This window comes from Primulina tabacum, chromosome 17, assembly GCF_025594145.1.
Source record: "Primulina tabacum isolate GXHZ01 chromosome 17, ASM2559414v2, whole genome shotgun sequence".
Lineage (NCBI taxonomy): Eukaryota > Viridiplantae > Streptophyta > Magnoliopsida > Lamiales > Gesneriaceae > Primulina > Primulina tabacum.
The window spans coordinates 23,613,427-23,621,695 of record NC_134566.1 but is presented as its reverse complement, the minus strand read 5'-3'; the positions used below and the strand labels follow the sequence as shown (position 1 = coordinate 23,621,695).

At 31.7% G+C, this 8,269-nt stretch overlaps 1 long non-coding RNA gene across 1 annotated transcript; it reads right to left on the bottom strand.

Moving 5' to 3' along the window:
• Positions 1–1,717: 1,717 nt before the first annotated feature.
• On the bottom strand, positions 1,718–5,240 carry LOC142531254 (uncharacterized). Its single transcript, XR_012816238.1, has 3 exons — positions 5,005–5,240; positions 3,906–4,845; positions 1,718–3,789 (listed from the first exon to the last, which is right to left on the bottom strand). It is a non-coding gene; the product is annotated as an uncharacterized LOC142531254 (long non-coding RNA).
• Positions 5,241–8,269: the final 3,029 nt, after the last annotated feature.

Sequence of the window (8,269 nt, the reverse complement as noted above, 5' to 3'; positions counted from 1 at the left end):
TGACAAGAAAAAATTCTTTTAACACTAAAGGATATTCAGTCAAGAATTCAAACTCTAGATCAACAAACAAAGTTCTAGCAAAAGGACTTCGGTAGAAAGTTACCACCATCCTTGGTACTGACCCTTTATTATACCAAAGAGGGACGACCAAAATAATGCCAAAACCTTTAACCGACGAAAAAATGATCAATTTAATTAAAAATGCCTCAGAGAAGAAATTAATTTGATGAAAACTTTAGAAAGAATTGGTCTCGATGTTATCCAAAACTTTGTAGAATTTTTTGCAAATCTCAGGGTCGTAGATATGAAGATAAACACAACTGGGGTGAACTACCTGCAATAAAATGGTCATCTTCTCATGAACCACCAAGGAAAAGTGCGGGATCTCATAATACAAATATGAGATGAACCAAAGCAGATTTTCATGTTGGCGGAGAAGCACACCCAGCTGGAACAAGGTCAACGAGAAGTCAAATTTTCTTTCACCAAACACCCTATGAGAAATCTGCTTTGGAACTTATATATCCTTATGGGGTTATGTTTAACCTTGATGTATTAGACTTTAAAAAAATATAAGATCTCATACATAATTGGACATCGGCTATTAGACTCGTAGCAAGAACGCTTGATCTCAACAGAGAAGGATTTATTAAACTTTTAAAAATGAGTCTTATGTGATTTGGTAGAAATCAAAGAGCCAGTCCTAGCCGGATAATCTCTAATTGAGATAGCTGGAAGAATGGCTGCCCTATGTAAAGTACAATTTATAGGGGTAGACTATTTTAACAGGAAAGACACCGAGAAGAAAAATAAATATATTCAAGTTTTGTATAGTCTTGAATTACATGACATCTGTTTAGTGGATTGATATATTATGTTATTCACTAAATATAGATGTAATTCAAGGGTCGAAGAAAATATAGCAATTTAAATTTTCTTCGTTAAAATGTCAAGTCTCTGGAGAGAAATGCTAATTAGGGAATATGCCATAACAATCCAGATACCTTGGCACGAAGAGCATCTTTTCTCAAAAAAATTGACAGAATGATTTCATATGATAATATTACAAAAGAATTATAAACGATTAAGAGATATTAATAAACGTACTCTTTTATGTTCTAAAGAAAATGATCTTCAAACAATCATTGAAAGTAAGCTACAAAGGCAGAAAAGAAGGGCTTTAGATGTCATCCCTATGCCAGAAGCGAAAGTGGTTCTTGGAAATAAAAAACAATATTGTCTAGCCAAAAAGCCAGATCTTATACATCTGGATAGAGAAGTGGACCATCAAGAACTAGGATGTTATCTCAAACATCGAGCACATCTCGAAGCACGGGAAAAAACCTACAAAGTAAACTTTCAGAAGAGCTCATGATGCGAATCCGGTTATGCATAAAAGGAAAACACAAACTAGACTCAGTCGCGCATTTGATTCAATGAACAAAAAGGATTCTTTAACCCTTGATCTTTAAAATTCGAAATAAGCAACGTGTATTCGCCCCTAAATCACGTGGTTTAGTAACAAATAATACAAGTAAACAATTGATCTCAAGCGAACCTTCAAAGAACCCGTCTTTGACAATCCAAGCGAATAACAACAGACAAACACTAGAAAGTTATGAAACATTGATAAGTTTGATTAGAGAAACATACAAAAGTGTATACAAATCCAAAACTTTTTGGAGAGAAAATATCCAAAATTGTGATTTTAAAAAAATCATAATAATTTGTTCTAATAATGTTTAAAACATTTTTTATATATAAAAAATACAATAATTCATGTAAATCTCACAATCTAGGGTTAGGTTTCTTTAAAAATGAGCGACTGCTGGGGTGCGGCTAATTCCCACACCGCGAAGGGTTATGTTCTGCGGACGTTAGCTCATGCCTAGACGCATTGGGTGCAACTTTAAGACACTGGGTGAGGGTAAAATCTGCCATGTCCCCGATCTTGCTGTCTCAGATGCTGGTTTGGGCGTTGCATGCGTTGGGGCTCGAGTAAATGTCGTCCTAGTGTAAGTAATTTTGCCATATTCATCATTTAGCACTTGAATAACGTTGAAATGGCTCCCAACTTCATTGTCATGCCTGCCAAATCTTTCGAGGCTTGGAATCTTGCTTGTAGACACTTCTTGATTGATTATCATGAGTCCATGAAGCTCTAATCGAAATCTCGTTAATCGCTCGAACACACTTGATTTTTCATCTTCAATCACCTCCAAGATTTTATGATTTAAACAACAACGCTCCTTGAAACTACATCCAAAACTTAGCTCAAAATATCCAGTCAGATTCATATCATACTCCCCTTCTTCGAAAAAATTTGTCCTCAAATCTTTGATATATATACAAAAATAAAACAAGTTAGAAATAAAAATAATTATAATATCAATATGTTTACCTTTCAACTCTAGTTTATATGCTCTATCTTTTATTTGTTCCATCAATAATAGGAACTCTAGCTCCATGGTTCCTTTTACCACATCTTCATCAATTACACCACATGATTGATAAAAAATTACACCAAATGATTATCGATAAAATCTCATTAAGCATCAAGAAAACTATGTTCCTCCCCTTCTTAGACCTATTTAACACCAAGATAAAATTCATATAAGTGTACGAACATAGCACACTAGGAATGGAGGAGTCATGACGAGGGGACAAACGAATCTTGTTGGTGGAAGAATCTAGTGGGCTGAGTCGCATGAATTCAAGGGCAATCAAAGTGATATAAGAATAGTTGACAACACAACGACTATGAGGTATGTCTAAAATTTTGTTTTCAAGATTTTAGAGGAAAGATTGCAAAGACGGATTTTAAGAGAGGTGATTTGATTTTCACTTTTCTCTAAATTTTATGGATGTGAGAGTTATGAGAAATTTCATGCATTGATTTTAAAACTTGTTGCTTTTGAATTCTTGCAAGTTGCTATAATGTGGTGGGATTTGGTGGCTAGAAGAATGTATATGCATTAGACTTAAATTCTTATGATGTGTTAAGAGATTGCATGAATAGTTTATGTAACATGTTCTATTTGCATGATCTATATTTGTTTGATGATGATTTTGAAAAGTGCATGGTTGGATGTGGAAATTTATGTGATCATAATCATGAGTATTTGTTTAAAGAAAATAAATTATTTATTCTATATCCAGTGTATGATCTATGTGTTAATAAGACACGTATTTATGGTTTGATAATTAATATATTGCATGAATATATGTTTTGGTTACACATAAAGAGTTATGTTAAGTTGTACAATGACTGACACATAGCAGATAAGAAAATCACATCTATGCTTAGATTTTCATGTGTTGCATTAAGTAACTGCTAAGAAAGCTCGTATTTGTTGCTATTTGCTCATAAAATGGGAGGAAAGAGATGAAACAAACGGGTGGAAGAGGACTATTGGTTCGCAAAGATAACCTGAAGCTTTCATCTCAAACAATGTACAGACAGTATACAAAAGTCATTACTGTGCAAGGCATGACGCTAATCTTTAGCTAAATTGTCAGTCGACTATTAGCTACAATTACCAAGACATGGATAAGTTATGCAAAAAATAATAATAGTAATACCTCAAGTAAATATGACAGACCTTGAATATCAATAAGCAAAAAAACATAAATGACCTACAAACTCCCAAAGTAAACACTTTCTAGAAAGTTGAATAGATGTAAAACTAAATGATATTACACATCCAAATCAAAAACCCACAAATCAATTCCTTTCGCAAGAAAGTGCACGTAATTCCCTACTAAAACCTTTGTCATTTACTAGGAGCCCTATCAAAATTAGCATATTATAAATGCACTAAATGAAATAAAAAATCCATCAGAAAATATATATATACACACACACATATAAACATCCTTGGTAGTTGTCAAGGATATTTAGGTACCAGATGGCGAAATAGTCTTGTCTAGTACAGAAGGGACTGTCATCTCAATCACAGGAGATTTGTAAATTACACATTTAAATTGGCATCAAATTGTCCATTTTCTTCTAGACTAATAACTTATAAAGGTAAAGTCGATTATGCCTCGTCAGGCACTGTCTGAATCCACTCATCGGCTGTCACGTGGAATTTTTTTATTGTTTTTTATCCATTTACCCAAATGAGAAAAGTCATTGTTTTTGTGTAAGAAAAGTAGTTTTCCTGTACGTGTTCCCAACCATAGTAAAGTCAAGATGACATATACATATGGCAATATAATGATAAATCTGACAATAACAGCAGGTAGAACTAGAATTGGTGAAATAACTCACGGAACCAATGTGTATTGTACCCATATGCTGAGGACCAGAATCAGGGCTACTTATCTTGCAGCATTGAAACTTGCTGTTACAGGGAATGGTGACACCCTGAATTTCCTGTCACTTTATACAAACTTGCAAACTCAAAAATTGCAACAGAAAAACTACAGGGGAAACAGTTTCATAGAACTGCTATTGAGATTGAGCTTTATCAAGAAGAAATTATTGAAAAGTTTCGTAAAAACGATCAGGAAGATGATTTAAAGCTTTGCAAAGATACAACTATAGGGAAAAAAAAAGAGAGAAAACAGTACCAAACAGAGCTTTTATAGAGCATAAGATTTCTGATAGAATCTATACACTTTTGTAGAAAAATTAACATTGAGGAATTCCATGAAAAGCATATAAAATAGTAAATCCTACCAGCGAATAGGTAGTGTTATTAGAAATCATGTGCATTTAGAACCTAGTTAAACTTCAATGGATAACCATTATTCATTGCCCAGTAAACTTACAGAGCTGTAATTTGAATTCTTGATAGCACGAAGAAAATCATCAGGAAGTACATCAAGTGGAACAAATTCCTGAGAGATAAATGGTAGTCCGTGTTATTATTATTCATAATCACCTTCAAAAGTTCGTGAACGTACCAATCTTTTTCATGCATTTCTCTCTATACGAAAATTTGAATGCTGGAACCACAACATATGCACAAAAGATATAAAAAAAGAATAAAAGTTCACCATGAATGTTCTGTATGGAGTAGCATTTGAAAGAACAACTGAAGAATACACTTGTGTACCATATATCAGCTAGAAAAACCTAAATGACCCCAAAAAAAGTACCGAATTTCAAAATTTGTTAGTATATAGTTTTGAAATGAATCAACAGGAAAGTCATGTAGCAAACTATCCCGCACACTCCGCCCGAGTCCTCAAATCATCAATTTTGAGACCTAGAGGTAGAGGAGTAAGAAGAACAAAATTTAGCGATAAAATGAGGAAATCGGTAGTATTTTACTATTTTGCCCGTAAAGATTAAAATCCAGTTTAACGATAACAATACAATTATAGAATACAATTTAATAAAAAAAATTTAACACCTAATTTCTTAAAAACATTAAAAAAATTACATTAACCAAGCATTAAGGGGGTGTATTGGTTATAAACTTTTAATGACTTTTATGGAGTTTAAAAGTCTAGAGGTATTCAAACTAGACTTTTATATACTCCATAAAAGTTTGGTGGTATTCAATGTAAACTTTTATAGAATTTTAAAAAGTCATGTGGTATTCAAACTTGACTTTTAAAAACTCTACAAAAGTCTATAGGTATCAAAATGCCAATAGACTTTTAATGACTCTATGGAATTCTATTAAGTACAAGAATTATAGCCTAAGGTACAACAATAAAATGTCAACAAAAGTCTTTGATTCAACCTAAAGATTTGGATGTACATTTAATTGAGAAATCTCCCAAATTCAATACAAACTTTCATTCTTTTCTCATCTATTTATTTTTCCTTTTATTTGTACTTTTTAAAAACATAATTAAAATTTAATTTTTTTATTAATTATTATATAACATTTTATTTTTAATTATTTTCTTTAATTTTAGTTAATCTATATATTAAATTATTGTATAAGTAAATTCATACCGATATTATATCAAAATTTTCGGTATACCGAACCAAAAAAACCTTACATTTTAAAAAAAATTATAATTTATTGTTTTAAAATATTATATATTTTAAAATTTTTGTATATTTTTCCGGTATTTCGGTATATACCAAAATTTTCAAATTGGATATCGTTACCATACCGAAAAATTCGGTATTGTTATCGTACCGTATCGAAATCTTCGGTATACTTAAAATTCGGTAAATTCAATATTTTTTTGTTATGGTAATCTCGGTATACCGAAAATTCGGTATTTTTTCCCACCCCTAACAGGGCTTGTATTGACATATGCTATATTACACAATTTTCTTTGAAAGAAGTGTCAATTTGATGAATTTCAAATTGAACTAGATAATGAAGCTCAATTGTCTTCATCAGCACAAGTTTATGAAGGTGACGACTTTGATCAGTTATTTAATACTCAAAAACAACAACGAGCAAATGCTAATGCATGGAGGGATATCATAGCCAATGGAATGTAGAATGATGTTGATCAAATTGTCAGTAATGATTAGAATTTTTTTATAAAAGACTACTCATTATTTTGAGTGTTCTTTTAATAAAATTTTATTATGAACTTATAAAAATATTATTCATTAATATGTTGAATTGACATAAAGAATTGAAATTTTGATTTCAATAAATTGGAAAGTTCATTTGTCGTTTTTCACAAATTAAATTGATTTAACTTTTAAGTAAGTAAAATTCATTTACATTCATAAATAAAAAAAATAATTTAAAATTGAAGAGGTTATCTATGTCCAATAATTATTTTAAAAAAATTAATAAAAAATAAATCACAATTATAAACTACAAAATTCACATAATTCTATGAAAAAGTTTACAAAAATCTACAAAAATCTTGAAAAAAAGTCTATAAGAGTCTATGAAATTTGTTTTACAATTCTATGAGATTCCATAAAAGTCAATAAAAATCTATCAACTCCACAAAAATCCATCATTTAAAAAAAGTCATTAAAAGTCTTTGAAAGTATAAAATGAATACACCCCCCTAAGTTTCTTGGGTCATTCTTGGGTCTTACCGATTTCTTTCCACTCTGGAAATCCATCACATTCCAGAAAAAAACATTGGTTGTTCTTCATTGCCACGAAGCTCCATTTCCGAGTCGAAAGTTAAAAACCCCCAATTTGAACTATTTACAACGAGAGAAATGAAGAGGAAATTTTTCGAGATTAAGTTGGAAGAGAAGACAGTGAGAGATAATGTATTGGTACAACCTCAAACCTTTAAATTTGTTGATCTTATTACGGTAAATTTATATTTTGAAATTCGGTCATGTTCAAAAACTCGACTATCAGATTATCAAAAATTAAGCAAGCCCTAGCATTTTTGGAATTTGGGTCGTGTTTTGATGAGTATGGGTCGACCTCGACCCAGACGGCCCAATTTTAATATAGTTGGGTCGAGTTTATGTGTCTGGGTTGATCTCGACTCAGACGAGCCAGTTTTTACTATAAGTTTTAAGTAGGTTGAGTTTATGTGTTTAGGTCGAGCTCAGATTGAAAAACTAGACCCAAAATTTTCGATTTTTTCCATGCAAAATAATAAATTTTTTTTTTGCATATTTATTTCCCCATCAAACTTGAAAGAAATAAGTTTCATGAGTGCAAGCTGACATCGGGGTCTCATTACACAGAGGTTTCTGATAAAATACGTTCATTTTTTTAATGAAAATGAGTTGGAGCAGTTGATCCAACAAATCGAATTCAGTAATTTAATTAGATTTGCAAAATGTTATATAAATTCGAATCAAATTTTGTGCTTTTTGATGATTAGACAAGCTTATGATAGTGGGAGTGACGAATTTTGGATGTTGTATCATAAAAGGCCTCTACGTTTTTTGTTGTTAGAGTATTGTTTGATCACGGACGCAATTGCTCTAAAGTTTATCTCTCGATACCTGAGGAAGATGGATTTATAGCATTTTAGTAGGAGATCGAGCATGTGTTTGCGTGATTTGAAGGATAAGATTGATGAATACAAAAATGATGGAGGTGAAGAAGTGAATGTTGAGAATTTGAAACTAGCCAGCCTTTATTTTGTGACAGCTGTATTGGGTCCTTAACGTAAAAGAAAACATGAATCAATGGACCAGGAGTGGATTAGGTTAGTTGATGACTTGGTTAGTTTTAATAACTATCCATGGGGTAAGTATATTAGCTTTCGAGATAACAGTTTATGGGTTGCGAAAAGACCTCAAAATTAAGTTTATAGATTATAAAATATTGTTCGAACGACATTAAAATTATCCGGAATTTAGTTGGTTCGGTAGCTTCCATTTTACAGGTTTTATTCATCATTTGCAGGT